The following is a 13,074-nucleotide window of genomic DNA, read 5'->3' on the forward strand; positions in this document are numbered from 1 at the left end:
ATGGAATATTACTCAGCTATCAAAAACAACGAGTTTATGAAATTCGTAGGCAAATGGTTGGAACTGGAAAATATCATCCTGAGTGAGCTAACCCAATCACAGAAAGACATACATGGTATGCACTCATTGATAAGTGGCTATTAGCCCAAATGCTTGAATTACCCTAGATCCCTAGAACAAACGAAACTCAAGACGGATGATCAAAATGTGAATGCTTCACTCCTTCTTTAAATGAGGAAAAAGAATACCCTTGGCAGGGAAGGGAGAGGCAAAGATTAAAACAGAGACTGAAGGAACACCCATTCAGAGCCTGCCCTACATGTGGCCCATACATATACAGCCACCCAATTAGACAAGATGGATGAAGCAAAGAAGTGCAGACCAACAGGAGCTGGATGTAGATCTCTCCTGAGAGACACAGCCAGAATACAGCAAATACAGAGGCGAATGCCAGCAGCAAACCACTGAACTGAGAATAGGTCCCCTATTGAAGGAATCAGAGAAAGAACTGGAAGAGCTTGAAGGGGCTCGAGACCCCAAAAGTACAACAATGCCAAGCAACCAGAGCTTCCAGGGACTAAGCCACTACCTAAAGACTATACATGGACTGACCCTGGACTCTGACCCCATAGGTAGCAATGAATATCCTAGTAAGAGCACCAGTGGAAGGGGAAGCCCTGGGTCTTGCTAAGACTGAACCCCCAGTGAACTAGTCTATGGGGGGAGGGCGGCAATGGGGGGAGGGTTGGGAGGGGAACACCCATAAGGAAAGGGAGAGGGGAGGGGGTTGTTTGCCCGGAAACCGGGAAAGGGAATAACACTCGAAATGTATATAAGAAATACTCAAGTTAATAAAAAAAATACATATATGAAAAAAAAAAGAATATAGATGTCATAAGAGGAGTAGTCTGGAAGAGGTGCCAGGGCTGGGGGCATCCCCTGTCTGTTGAGAACAAGACCCATACAGCGACAGACATTGGCAAATGCTGAAGCTCACATTTCCCAGCGATGCCTGGTCCTGCCCGATTACACTGTATACATGACATATACAAAATAGTGGGAGAACTAACTCAATTAATTTAAAAAAATGTGTATTTTGTCATTTTGAGTGTTTACAACCTTTAAAGACTTTATAAAAGTAATAACAGCTTAAAATTTTAGGAGAATTTAATTAGCTAGCTATGGAATTCATTCTAAGGGATTTTAATGTTACAGTCCTCAAATTATTTGAGTGACTGACTAAATCTAAGAACACTTGATGATTAAGGAAGAACAGACTACAGATTTACTCATAAAGCTTTTAAAAAGTCAACATATTACAAGTGACTTTGACGACTATAAACATGTAAAGCATGGGTTTGAGTTCAGAGGATACCTGGGTTACTGACCAAAGTCCGATGGAATGAAAACAGGTGATAAAAGACAGGTAAAACGCTGCCGACCTGTAGCCTATAAAGAAGATTTTAAACTGAACCTACATTGGACTCAGGTCTTTTCTCCCCAGAACCCAAGGTTCCTTTTCAATTACTCTCTGCAAGTTGTGCTTTTAATTTTAACTAACCTCCCAGAACCTTAGTAAACGTCATACCATTTGGTGTCAAATAAGAATAAATAGAGATGCATCTAGGGTGCTGCTCAAACTCTTAGAGACATTTGAGACTGCTCCAGGGGTATGCATCAGCCTCCCAGCATACCTTGGGAACTCCAGTGTCCATGGGAACTTGGCAAGGATGATCCACTGCAGAGATGGGAGCGGCCTGACATTTTCCTCATAGGAGAGCAATCTCAGCTTGACCTTTCCAAAGACTGTGGCTTCCCGAGGGTGAAGAACCTCCCGGGGGCTTCACAGAGATTGAAATGGAATGACTACTGCTATGTATGGTTATACATGCCTGGTAATAATTTATTAATCTCCCCATCTCTGCTCTCATTTCCTGGCATAATGTCCTTATTAGGCTTCAGGAAGGTGTCAAAAGGGTTAGTGCAATTCAGACTAGCTTCAAGAAGAATTCAAAGTCCAGAATAAATTGTTTAAAAGCACAATTCTATATGCAACAGTGGAGGAACAGGCTGGGAATGGAAGATCTGATTAATTTTATGCATTCACCTATTGTGGGGCCTAGAGCCTCTGGTCCTTGGTATGCAGACAAGTCTAATTTCCATATTCACCATAGAAAGTCAATTAAAGAATATGTTCTATCCTTTCAAAGACATTATCTACTATCGTGTATTTTGCCTAAAACCAACAGGCAAATCTCAGCATCACCTCACATCAAGTCCCCTCTTGAAAACTCTGCCAAGTATAATAAAGCCAGACCCATTTTTTGGATGGAGTCAGGGCATGGGAAGACAATAATCCCCCATAAGCTCATATATTTGGATGCTTAGTCACTAGAGAATGGTACTATTTGAAAGGATTAGAAGGATTTGGAGGTGTGGCCTTGTTGTACAAAGTGTCACTGAGGATGGGCTTTGAGGTTTCAAAGCAAGCTCCCAATTAAATGTTTTCTAGTGGGACTTAGAGTATGTTTTATAATCACAGGGCTTTACCAACAAATGTTCTTGGCACAGGACTGAACAACCTGATTCCCAGAAAACCTAATGTGGTTAGATTTGTCTTTGTACCCCTTAGTTTACCCCTTCATGAGTCTTTCCATTCTATAATTAAAGTATTTATTATTCTCCTGTCAGGAGAAGAAACAAGTGGTAGACACATTCATACTGGACTTAGTAGCCTAAATGTTTGTCCCTGCAGGATAATTTTCTCTGCCTCCTGGCTTCCTGTCTTGAGCACTTGGTGCATAACTAGGAGGCTGTCCTTCATGCTTTCTACTTATTGTTCTTAATAATATTTTATTAATTATTTGAGAATTCCATACAAAGTATTTTGATAACATTCAGCCCCTTCTCCTGATTCCTCCTGATTCACCTCCCCCTGCTCACCCCAACTCATGCTCTCCTTCTTTCTCACCCTGGATTGTGCTGTCTCTTTCCCTCTCTTTTAAACACAAAGAGACTCATTAGTGTTGGTATGAAGCCCAGCCTTCATTGTGGTCAATAAGCCAGGAGTCATGCCATTGGGGAAAACTGACTTTCCATCCCCTAGTAGCTATCAAATACCAATATCTTAGTGGGCTTCATGCCCACCTCCCCTCCTTCATGCTGGGATTTTTTTTTGTCTGCCTTGTGCTCACAATGGCCTCTTGAATGTTGTCATAATCTTTGCGGGTTCATATGTTCACATTTTCGTGTCAGGAAAACATTGTTGACTTGAAGTCATCCACTGCTTCTGCCTCTTGTAATCTTTCCACACCTTCTGGGAAGATCCCTGAGCCCTTGAGGGGAGGGATTTGATACAGACACCCCATTTAGGGTTGAATCCTACAAAGTCACTTATTCTCTGCATGTTGACCAGTTGTGGGTCTCTGTATTAAGTACCATCTACTGCAAAAAGAAGCTTTTCTGATGAAGAGGGAGAAATGCTCTGATCTGGAGTTCCTGAGTCCATTCTGGTTTGGACTCTATGTGTTTCTGGATTTGGTTTCTACCTCTTCATCTCTTGCACTGTAATCCAAATTCCTCAGATTGCTCTTCTTTCCACAATTTCCTGTTCTGTAGGGTTTTGTTTTTTTTTTTTTCATAATATAGTAGATTAGGGCTTTCTTGAAACCTTATTTCATTTTTTGGAAGATATAAACTTCATCTATCTAAAGCACTACTCTGTTTTGTGATCTCAGCTGCCCTATGAGAGTTTTTGTTAAGTTCATTATCTCTCCTGAAGACAATCCCTTTCAAACTTTTGATACTATTTGGTTGTAGAACAGAGTTTAACCTCTAGGGAGCCTTGCCAGATTGTTCCCTAGCAGGGAGAAGAGACAAAAAACATGACCCACATGTGTTTAGTGGAAAGAGGGAGGCAGGCAGTGGCCCTGAGCTGTGGTGACCTGTCCTGAAAGGCTTTGCCAAGTGCCAAGTGAGGTGCTTGTCTTTTAGACCTGATCACTGCACACTGGGTCAGGGCACTCTTTTTTCTGCTGCCAAGCTTCTGGCATGGGACATGGTCCCAGGGCAGGCCAGCTGACTGCTTTGGATGCAGATCCCTAGTTTATCTCTCCCCATTTTTGGGTGCTCATGGGCCAGGTGCTTCTAAGCATGTATACATTCTGTGTTTTCTAGAGTTCATCCTCCTGTATCTCCCTGCACAGCCCATGAATGCTCATTCTCTGTTTATATTTTTTTATTCTGCAAGACTCAAAATGACTTGTTCCCTATGTTGAGTCCTTAGCCCTTTCATTTTGAAGTTTCCTCCTCTGAGCATTACCTCCTCCTGTCAATGAGTGGCCTGGCCATCCTCTGTGGGAATTGGTCTCCCCATCCCACACTCTGAAAAATGCCTCCTAAGCAGAAAGTCAGGGTTACTGCAGACCTCCCTCACATAACCTTTCTCATCTGCTTCTGGCTATTGTCTGGAAATAATTGCCTGTCCTGCTGTGTCCAGTTTTCCGGTTATTTTTGGGCCCTGCCCCTAATTCCATTTGAATGGAAACTAACCACAAAAGGAGATTTACTACAGGTTCCTAGGGAGGAGCACTTACTGTCTCTGGAGTGAGGTGTGCTTGCAGCTCCAAGTGGATGGCAATCCCAGGTGACCAAGCGCATTATTAGGAAAGGGATAGATGTGTAGCAAGGGATAGATGTGTAGCTCAAGCCAGATACAGCCTCAGATCGCTAAGTTTTCCTTCTGTCCTCCTGCTTCACCTATTTGACTTTTATTTGGTATGTGTGTCTAAAATGAAATTTTACTGTGGGTTGTAGTCGGCCCTCTGTCCTCACGAAACTGTCCAATTTCAGTTCATATTGTAGTTGACAACGGAATGACATGCATTCAGTCACATGATGATCATTTATTGATTCACAAGCTCTGTCCTACCTTCCCTTAAACTTCTACTTTGGTCTTTTATATTATTACATTTACTTACATATTTATATTAGTATATTTACTTACATATCTAACTATCTTCATAGGCATTTTTTTGGAGGGAGGGTCGCCTTTTGCAATTGAAAGATTTTGTTTCTTTCTCTAGTTTGAGGCTCACCATATTTGGGGGTGGCCGAGCTTATTTACTGACTGACTTCTCTCTGAGGCAGCCCATTTGCCATCTACTCACCACATTCTTCTTCCCCAGACTGTCTTGTTTCAGACTCTCCTGGGACCAGCTTCTAGCTTTTTCTGTTCTAAAGAGTTCAGGCCTCTGACTGGCCTAAACAATATTCTTTGCCTCAGCCCTTCTCTCCTCTTTACTGAAGCCAGACTTGTTTTCTTGTTGCAAACTGAAATACCATCCAAAAAAGCTAGACAGACTTCACAGACGGCAACAGGGACTAGGTTACCATTTACCTCTAGGCATGGAGTTGGTTGAAGAGGAAGGGTCAGTGCACAAGAAGGCTGAGAAAGTGGATCCCCAGGAGTTAGTGAGAATCCGGGAATTCTAACTAACAGTAGAGACTATTATTCCTTGGAGCTTATGTAGTCCCCTTTGTCTGGTTCATCTACACTTCCCTCCATCTTAATGTTGAATTCAGAGACCAACCAAGCCCACGAGACTTCCTAGAAAACAGGTGAGCTCCTAAGATGAGTACTGGGACTCTAACCGTGGGTTTGAATGTGTTGTCCTAGATGTGGGTTAATATTTTCACTGTTCTAAAAATCTGACTGTCTTTGCTGGACAGGAGGCTGTTTACACCAGGGAACCCACTTTGGATCTACCATATCTCCAGAAAAGGAGTTTCTCTGTGCAGTGCAGCCTGAATGGCTTCCATAACTAGAGTTCAGTCTTCCAATTATTTGCATGCAGAATGTCTGGGTGGGAATCAAAAGGCTTTGCCTAGGTGGCCATAGTAGTTGAATATGTAGTGACAAGGACTGAATGACTAATGCCTTTTATTGTGGGATTTTGGCATTTTTACTATCATGGGGAATTTTTTGGATAAGCTTTTGCTTATCCACAAAAGAAATATTTGCAACAATGATTTGTATGAACAATTAGCCTCACTCAGATATGTCAACACTATTTAGTTAGAGCCCTTTTCATCAGTTCATCTTGAGCCAGCTAAACACTTAGCTCTAAACACATGTTGGTCTTCTGTGGAACTAAAGCCAAATCTCTTACATACTGCAAGTTACAGCTCATGTATCTTTCTATGAAATTACCCTAGAGGTGTTCATCTTAAGCCTCCTGCCCCCATACCAGAAGCAAGGGTGGCTTGGGAAGCTGCTGGGGGACTTAAGGAAGCATTTGTCTGCTCAAATTACCCTAGATGTACAGAACACAAGAAACACAAGAAGAATGACCAAAATGTGATTGCTTTGCTCCTTCTTTAAAAGGGGAACAAGAATACCCTTGGCAGGGAATAGGGAGGCAAAGTTTAGAACAGAGGCAGAAGGAACACCCATTCAGAACCTGCCCCACGTGTGGCCCATACATATACAGCCATCCAATTAGACAAGATGGATGAAGCAAAGAAGTGCAGACCGACAGGAGCCGGATGTAGATCGCTCCTGAGAGACACAGCCAGAATACAGCAAATACAGAGGCGAATGCCAGCAGTAAACCACTGAACTGAGAACAGGACCCCCGTTTCAGCAATCGGAGAAAGAACTGGAAGAGCTTGAAGGGGCTCGAGACCCCATATGAACAACAATGCCAACCAACCAGAGCTTCCAGGGACTAAGCCACTACCCAAAGAATATACATGGACTGACTCTGGACTCTGACCTCATAGGTAGCAATGAATATCCTAGTAAGAGCACCAGTGGAAGGGGAAGACCTTGGTCCTGCCAAGACTGTACCCCCTGTGAATGGGATTGTTGGGGGTAGGGCGGTAATGGGGGGAGGATGGGGAGGGAAACACCCATATAGAAGGGGAGAGGGAGGGGTTTGGGGATATTGGCCTGGAAACCGGGAAAGGGAATAACAATTGAAATGTAAATAAGAAATACCCAAGTTAATAAAGATGGAGGGGGAAAAAAGGGAAGCATTTGTCATCATCTAGAATTGTCCTTTATTCTCATGGTCTCTGCACACTTAAGGCTTTTTATCTGTGACATGCAAAATATGACTTGCTCCATAAAACCAGTGTTTAAAATGCTTGACTCTCAGCATGAGCTATTCAAATATGAACCTCAAAGGAGACAGAACTGATGATACTATTCACATCAGACTGACCTTGACCAGACAGATATGGGTGTTTACAAGGGGTGCTGAGAACGATGCAGGGAAGAGGTCATCTTTTTGAGTGCAGAGTGGATTAATGTTAAAACTGTATGAAGACCCTTGTCATTGAATGAGCGCCTTGTTGCTCCTTATGGAAATAGATGCTCTCTGTTTTTCCCCAGCCAGATTCCAGCATTGCTGTCTGAATGCTATTCCAAATATCTGAGCCCTCCCAGATGCCAATCTCTGTGAGTGTAAGACAGGAAGTGCAAAGTAGTTTTGGCCCAAGCACAAAAATGTGAGCAGAACAGAGTGTCTTCTGTGGGATGACCTTTATTAATTTTGTGTCGTTTCAGTCTAGGTGTTGACCACAAGTGACCCGTTCCTGTGGAAGTTTTGACTGGACAATTCAGAAAAGTGACAAAGTTCACTTGTGTTTAATTGAGCAAGGACATGAAGTAATTGGAAATATGGTTGGCTACAGAAAACTCTTGGGCTCAGCCATCTCTCTAACACCCCTACCTTCATCTCCAGCATGACATTATTCTTGCCATGCTACAGGTGATTTCTCCATGCAGTGTTGAGGAGGAAACTTCCCCTTGCTCAACCTCAGTCACATTGAATCAGGTTAGAAAGAAAATCTGGTCACTATGTGTGGAACATAGGATTTGCTTGCCTATGCACTATCGGTACAACTCAAATAGATCATAATCTGTCTATGCTCTCTGATCTATGACCATTCACATATGGTCGTCAGTTAATGGTTACATTAATAGTTGTGTTAGTCAGCTTTCTGTCACTGTGACACAATATTTGAAATAAACAACTTATACAGAAGAAAGTTTTCTTGCCCTGTTTGCTTGACCTCAGATCTTTTCTGCCTGGGACAAATTATAATATCATGATGAGGAGCACATGGCAGAGAAAACTGTTCTCCTCATAAAGATCAAGAAGCAAAGGACAGAAGGGGCTGTGCTCCCTTTATCCTTTCAAAGAATGCCTCTCCATGCCCCATCCACACCAGGTTCTAACTTCTTCCAGTAGGCCAAACCTCCAATATGGTGACTGGAGTAGGGGGCTACATCCAAATCATGGCAATGGTTAAAACAAAGAAAATGGCAAGAATTATCCTAGCCCACTGTCATATTTGCTCTTCTCACTACTGTGATAAAAACATAGGGGAAGAAGAATTTGTTTGGGTTCATAATTTTTGAGCACATCAGCCCACCATGTCAGGGAATGCATGGCTGGCAGCTTTGTGGCAGCCTAAGCCCAGCTCACGACATGGCATCTTACTTCTTACACTTGCTCCTTACCCCGAATCCACAAGGTGAGCCTGGCATCCCTAAAGTTCCACAGCCTCCTAAAACAACACCACTGGCTAGGAGCCAGGAGTTCAAACATGTGGGCCTGCAAATGTTCCGACCCAACTATTGTCCACCTATGCTTTCCCTACTCTGGAAAAAAATAGAATTTTGTGGCTTTGTGATGTGTTTTCCCATAGTCTTCTAAAGTAGAGACATGGTAAAATGCATCTGAAATCTAGAATGTGCATTTGCCCAGGGCAGAACAGAAGGCTCATTTACCTTGGGTTTCCTAACAATGTCCTTCACATCTAGATACCTTACAAATTCTCAACAGAATTATGTGGGAAAAAAAATGCTCTAGTGATAATGAAAACATGAAGGCAATGGTGACTGCTACAGATGCATCACTCAGAGTAGAAATGGGAACAGGTGGTTAAACCCTGGACTAAGAATGTATTGCCACAAGAAGGTAAGGATCTGGAGTCACTATGTCAAGAGACAACAGTCTTCAGTCAAACCAGAGCTCTTATATGGAGCAGCCACTACTAGACTTTCTAAGTAAATCTGGACCTGTGAGCATGGACCAAACATCAGAAGGAGTAGGGAATGTGTTTGTACTTTGAATGTTCTGCAGTTCTTGGAAATTTATTGGATTTCTTCGGTTTGAAGTTCTCATGAGATTACATTAAATGTGTCATTATCACAAAAATAACACCATGCCAAGACAAGGTGATACCTCTATGGATAGCAAGTATGACACCCAAGGTTGTGCTCTGACCTCCACACATCAAATACATGAATGAGTGCACATGTAAACACACACACACACACACACACACACACACACACACACACACACACAAAGATAAATTTAAATCAAAACTCATATCCAGGAAGATAGTTTCCATTATCGTGAGTTGTGTAGTTTTATACATGAAGACTTCTGCTACCGTGGGATCGCAGATATAAATAATTTGCTAACATTATTTGCCTAGCACTCATAAAGCCCCAACTTACTGTCCCAGCACTACATGAAACAAGATTGGTAGTAAGTACATACCTATAAGGCAGAAGATAGAGGTAGTAGGTTCAAAGGTTTAAGGTTATCCTCAGGTACTTTGTGGATTTGAAGCTAGTCTGAGATATGTGTGATACACAGGCACAGAAAGAGAGGGGGCGGAAAGAGATTTCAGCAGTGTTCATTGGATAAAGGCATCTGCTGAGAAGTCCGATGACCCAAGAGTGATTTCCCAAAACCTATGTGGTGGGAGGAGAGAAGCAACTCCTGCAAGTTGTCCTCTGTCCTTCACACAGGTCATGGCATGCAATCACCCCATTGTCCAAAACACAAACATGAAGGAAATTTTACCAACAATACTCAAAGACCTTTTTATTCTGCTATGTATTGTCATGGTGGTTTATCTGGATGGACACTTCTGCTTGATCCATTCCTCCCTCCCATAACACTCAAGCAAGCTCAGGCCCTTTATTCATTGAGCCTCCATATTCTAATGTTGATGGGAGGCAATGTGGAACTTTAAGATATAAGGCATGGGGGTAGTAGTATTCAAGGTGATTGGAGTGTGCCCTGGGAAGGATTTCAGGACCCCATTTCCTTGTCTTACTATTTAGCAATGTGACCACTCTCTCCCACACATGCTCTCACCATTACCTTCTGCCACATGGTGACAGTTAACCCCAGCATGGCTTGTACCTGTTTGGACTTCCAGACTCCAAAACTGTAAGCTAATAAATCTATTTTCTTGCCTATTTGGGTGTTTTATTATAGTAACAAAACAAGACTGTTATACTCCCTGTTGCTTTTTCTTTCTCCTGTTTAAGTACCTTCCCTCCAACCCCCACTCATCCTCTGTGTTCTTTCTTCCTTGGACTCTGCCTCACAGATCTTCCACACATGCCCTGAACCTGCAGCACAGCCTAGTGCTTGGTGGCACCCAGCTCAGAAAAGGGTGCAGTTCAGGCTGTCTCTGGCTGTATAACAAATTATCCTGAGTAGGGACAGAAACACTGACAGCTCATCATTTTCCACAGCTTCCCTGAATTGAGCAATTCTAAGGAAAGTTTTTCCTGCTGGATTCAGCTGAGGCCTGGCTGGGTCAGAAGCCCCAACATGACCTCTTTTCCTGTGTGCCCCTCTCTGGAAGGACCGTAGGACTTCTCACATGGTAGCTGTCCTCCAAGTGAGAAGGGAATGAGCCATTGGAGCTCAGGGCCTTACTGTACCCTGTTCTCAGGGATGGCAGACTTTTTCTTATAATGACCAGACAGTACTTTAGCTTTGAGACCCATGTAGTCTCTGTCCTGCTACTCATCTGAACCAAATAGAACTGAAAACAGCCACAGGTATACAGATGGCAATAAATAAATTCATGAGCCTCGACATTCCGACCAAGCTTCCCTTACTGAAACAAGCAGTGGGCTCAGTTAGTGTGCTAGTCATGCTGTAGGTCAAAGTTGCCTGGAAGTCATTCCAGCGTTGAGAGAGGAATGGTGTAGGTGGATCATAAGGAAAGGGCCTGATCATGAGTGTGTGTAACAAGAAGCACAGGGTCTCCTGACTAGTGAAAGGCAGAGAAGCAGGCATAGTCTACTACAATGCTGGGGGCTGACAGTACTGAGGACTCACCGTGCTCCTCAAGATTGGTCCAGAAATGAGGGAGAGCTGGCTTTGGGGCATCTTTTGTATCTTAGCTCCAATAAAGGTGTAGGAGAGGCCTCATGCCCCAAAGAAGCATCGAGTGCTTCTGAGGCAGCTGTGTACCTCACTGCAGATACCCCTAATAGCAGGTACATGCTGTGGAGGGAGGCTAAGGCCTGCACTAAAGGGTTGTAAAAATGTGGCTTATGGGAGCCCCTGTGCCCCTTCTTTCCTTCTGTGTGTGGGCATTCTTGGTTTTGAAGTGCTCAGTCATCAGGCTGGGGAAGTGGGGGATTCATTGGTTTGTCTGCCCCGTGTGGCTCTCCTGGTAACTATTAATACACATTTATAAATGAATAACTGCCTCCGACATCATTATCATTAAAGAGGTTTAAAACGTATAAAAACAGGAGACCACTATGTGATCCAGCCCCACCCGCGTAGGGATTCGCTGAAGAAATGCCTCCACACATGGATATACATATTCACGGCGGCTGTAGTCATCAAGGTGACCAGACAGACAACTGGTGCTTGTTCATATGGTGCTGCCACCAATTAAACTCACTAAGAAGGAAGACGTGACTGACACATGGAAAGTTTTGAGGACATTATACACAAAGACATTAAATACAAAAGAGGCTCTAGTGTGTAATCTTGTTTGATGTAGTTTCAGAAAAGACAAACTATCCAGGTAGGAAGAAGGGGGGGTGCTGCAAAGGGAATTGGGGCCCCTTAAGGGATGATGTAGGCACTTGTCTTGCTACTGTTGTGATTGCAGCTGCCAGCATTCATTGGGTCGCAGAGTTTAAGAATGCAGTTAGTCATATGTCAGTTATTCCTCAATAACATAACTGGGAAATGTAGGTGTGATTAGATAGAGGGTTCCAGCTTCCCCAGTGGAGAAAGCAAAACTGTATGTACTTCTTTTTTTTTTTTTTTTTTTTTTTTTTTTGAGCTGGGGACCGAACCCAGGGCTTTGTGCTTCCTAGGTAAGCGCTCTACCACTGAGCTAAATCCCCAGCCCCTGTATGTACTTCTTACACAAGCAAAGGGGACTCAATGGACCTCCTCCAAGGACTAGGGTCTCCCAGACTATGTTAATGACTGATGCTCAGGCTTCATCCTGCAAGTGACAATTGTACAGGCCCTAAGGCACCTATCATTCCTGCTTGGCTGCAGGGGCTCCTCGGCTCCTTCAAATAGAGACAAGATATTAGGCCCTCAGCAGCCACCCCATAACACAGTCCTGCTGGAGTTGGTGTATCTCCTACATAGGGGGAGACTCACCCCGCCTCCATCACGCAGCAACTCTCCAAGGAGGAGAGAATAAGTAGAATATAGTGGTTTGGTTAATTCAGTGTGCGTATCCAGCCAGCAAGTCTCACAACTATGACTCGAAAAAATGACTGCCTCCCTCAGCACACACAGGGTCAAGAAACAGAACAAGACCTAGAGGCAGTTCCTGAGCCATTTAGAAGTCATGTGTCATTCTGGACTCAATGGCACTGTAACCATCATCAGGAGAGAGAATTCCTGGGTCAATATCCTGAATGAAGCTGGAGAGATAGCTCAGAGGTTAAGAGCACTGGGTGCTCTTCCAGTGATCCTGAGTTCAATTCCCAGCAACTACATGGTGGCTCATAATCATCCTATACCAATATCTGATGCCCTCTTATGGCATGCAGACAAAAAAGTGTATGCATAATAAATAAAAATTTAAAAAAGTATCCTAAATGAGATGCTTGTCAGAGTCTGAAGATTAGCAAACATGTTTCAGTCTCAGCCCAGAATCCTGTTTAAAATAATGATGTCTCTCCAAGGCGCCTCATAAGCTATCCAATGATTTTATAAATATTCGTCACTCTTGTTTAAAATGACACTAATCTTGCCTTTT

Source organism: Rattus norvegicus, chromosome 9 (assembly GCF_021556685.1).
Source record: "Rattus norvegicus strain SHRSP/BbbUtx chromosome 9, alternate assembly SHRSP_T2T, whole genome shotgun sequence".
Lineage (NCBI taxonomy): Eukaryota > Metazoa > Chordata > Mammalia > Rodentia > Muridae > Rattus > Rattus norvegicus.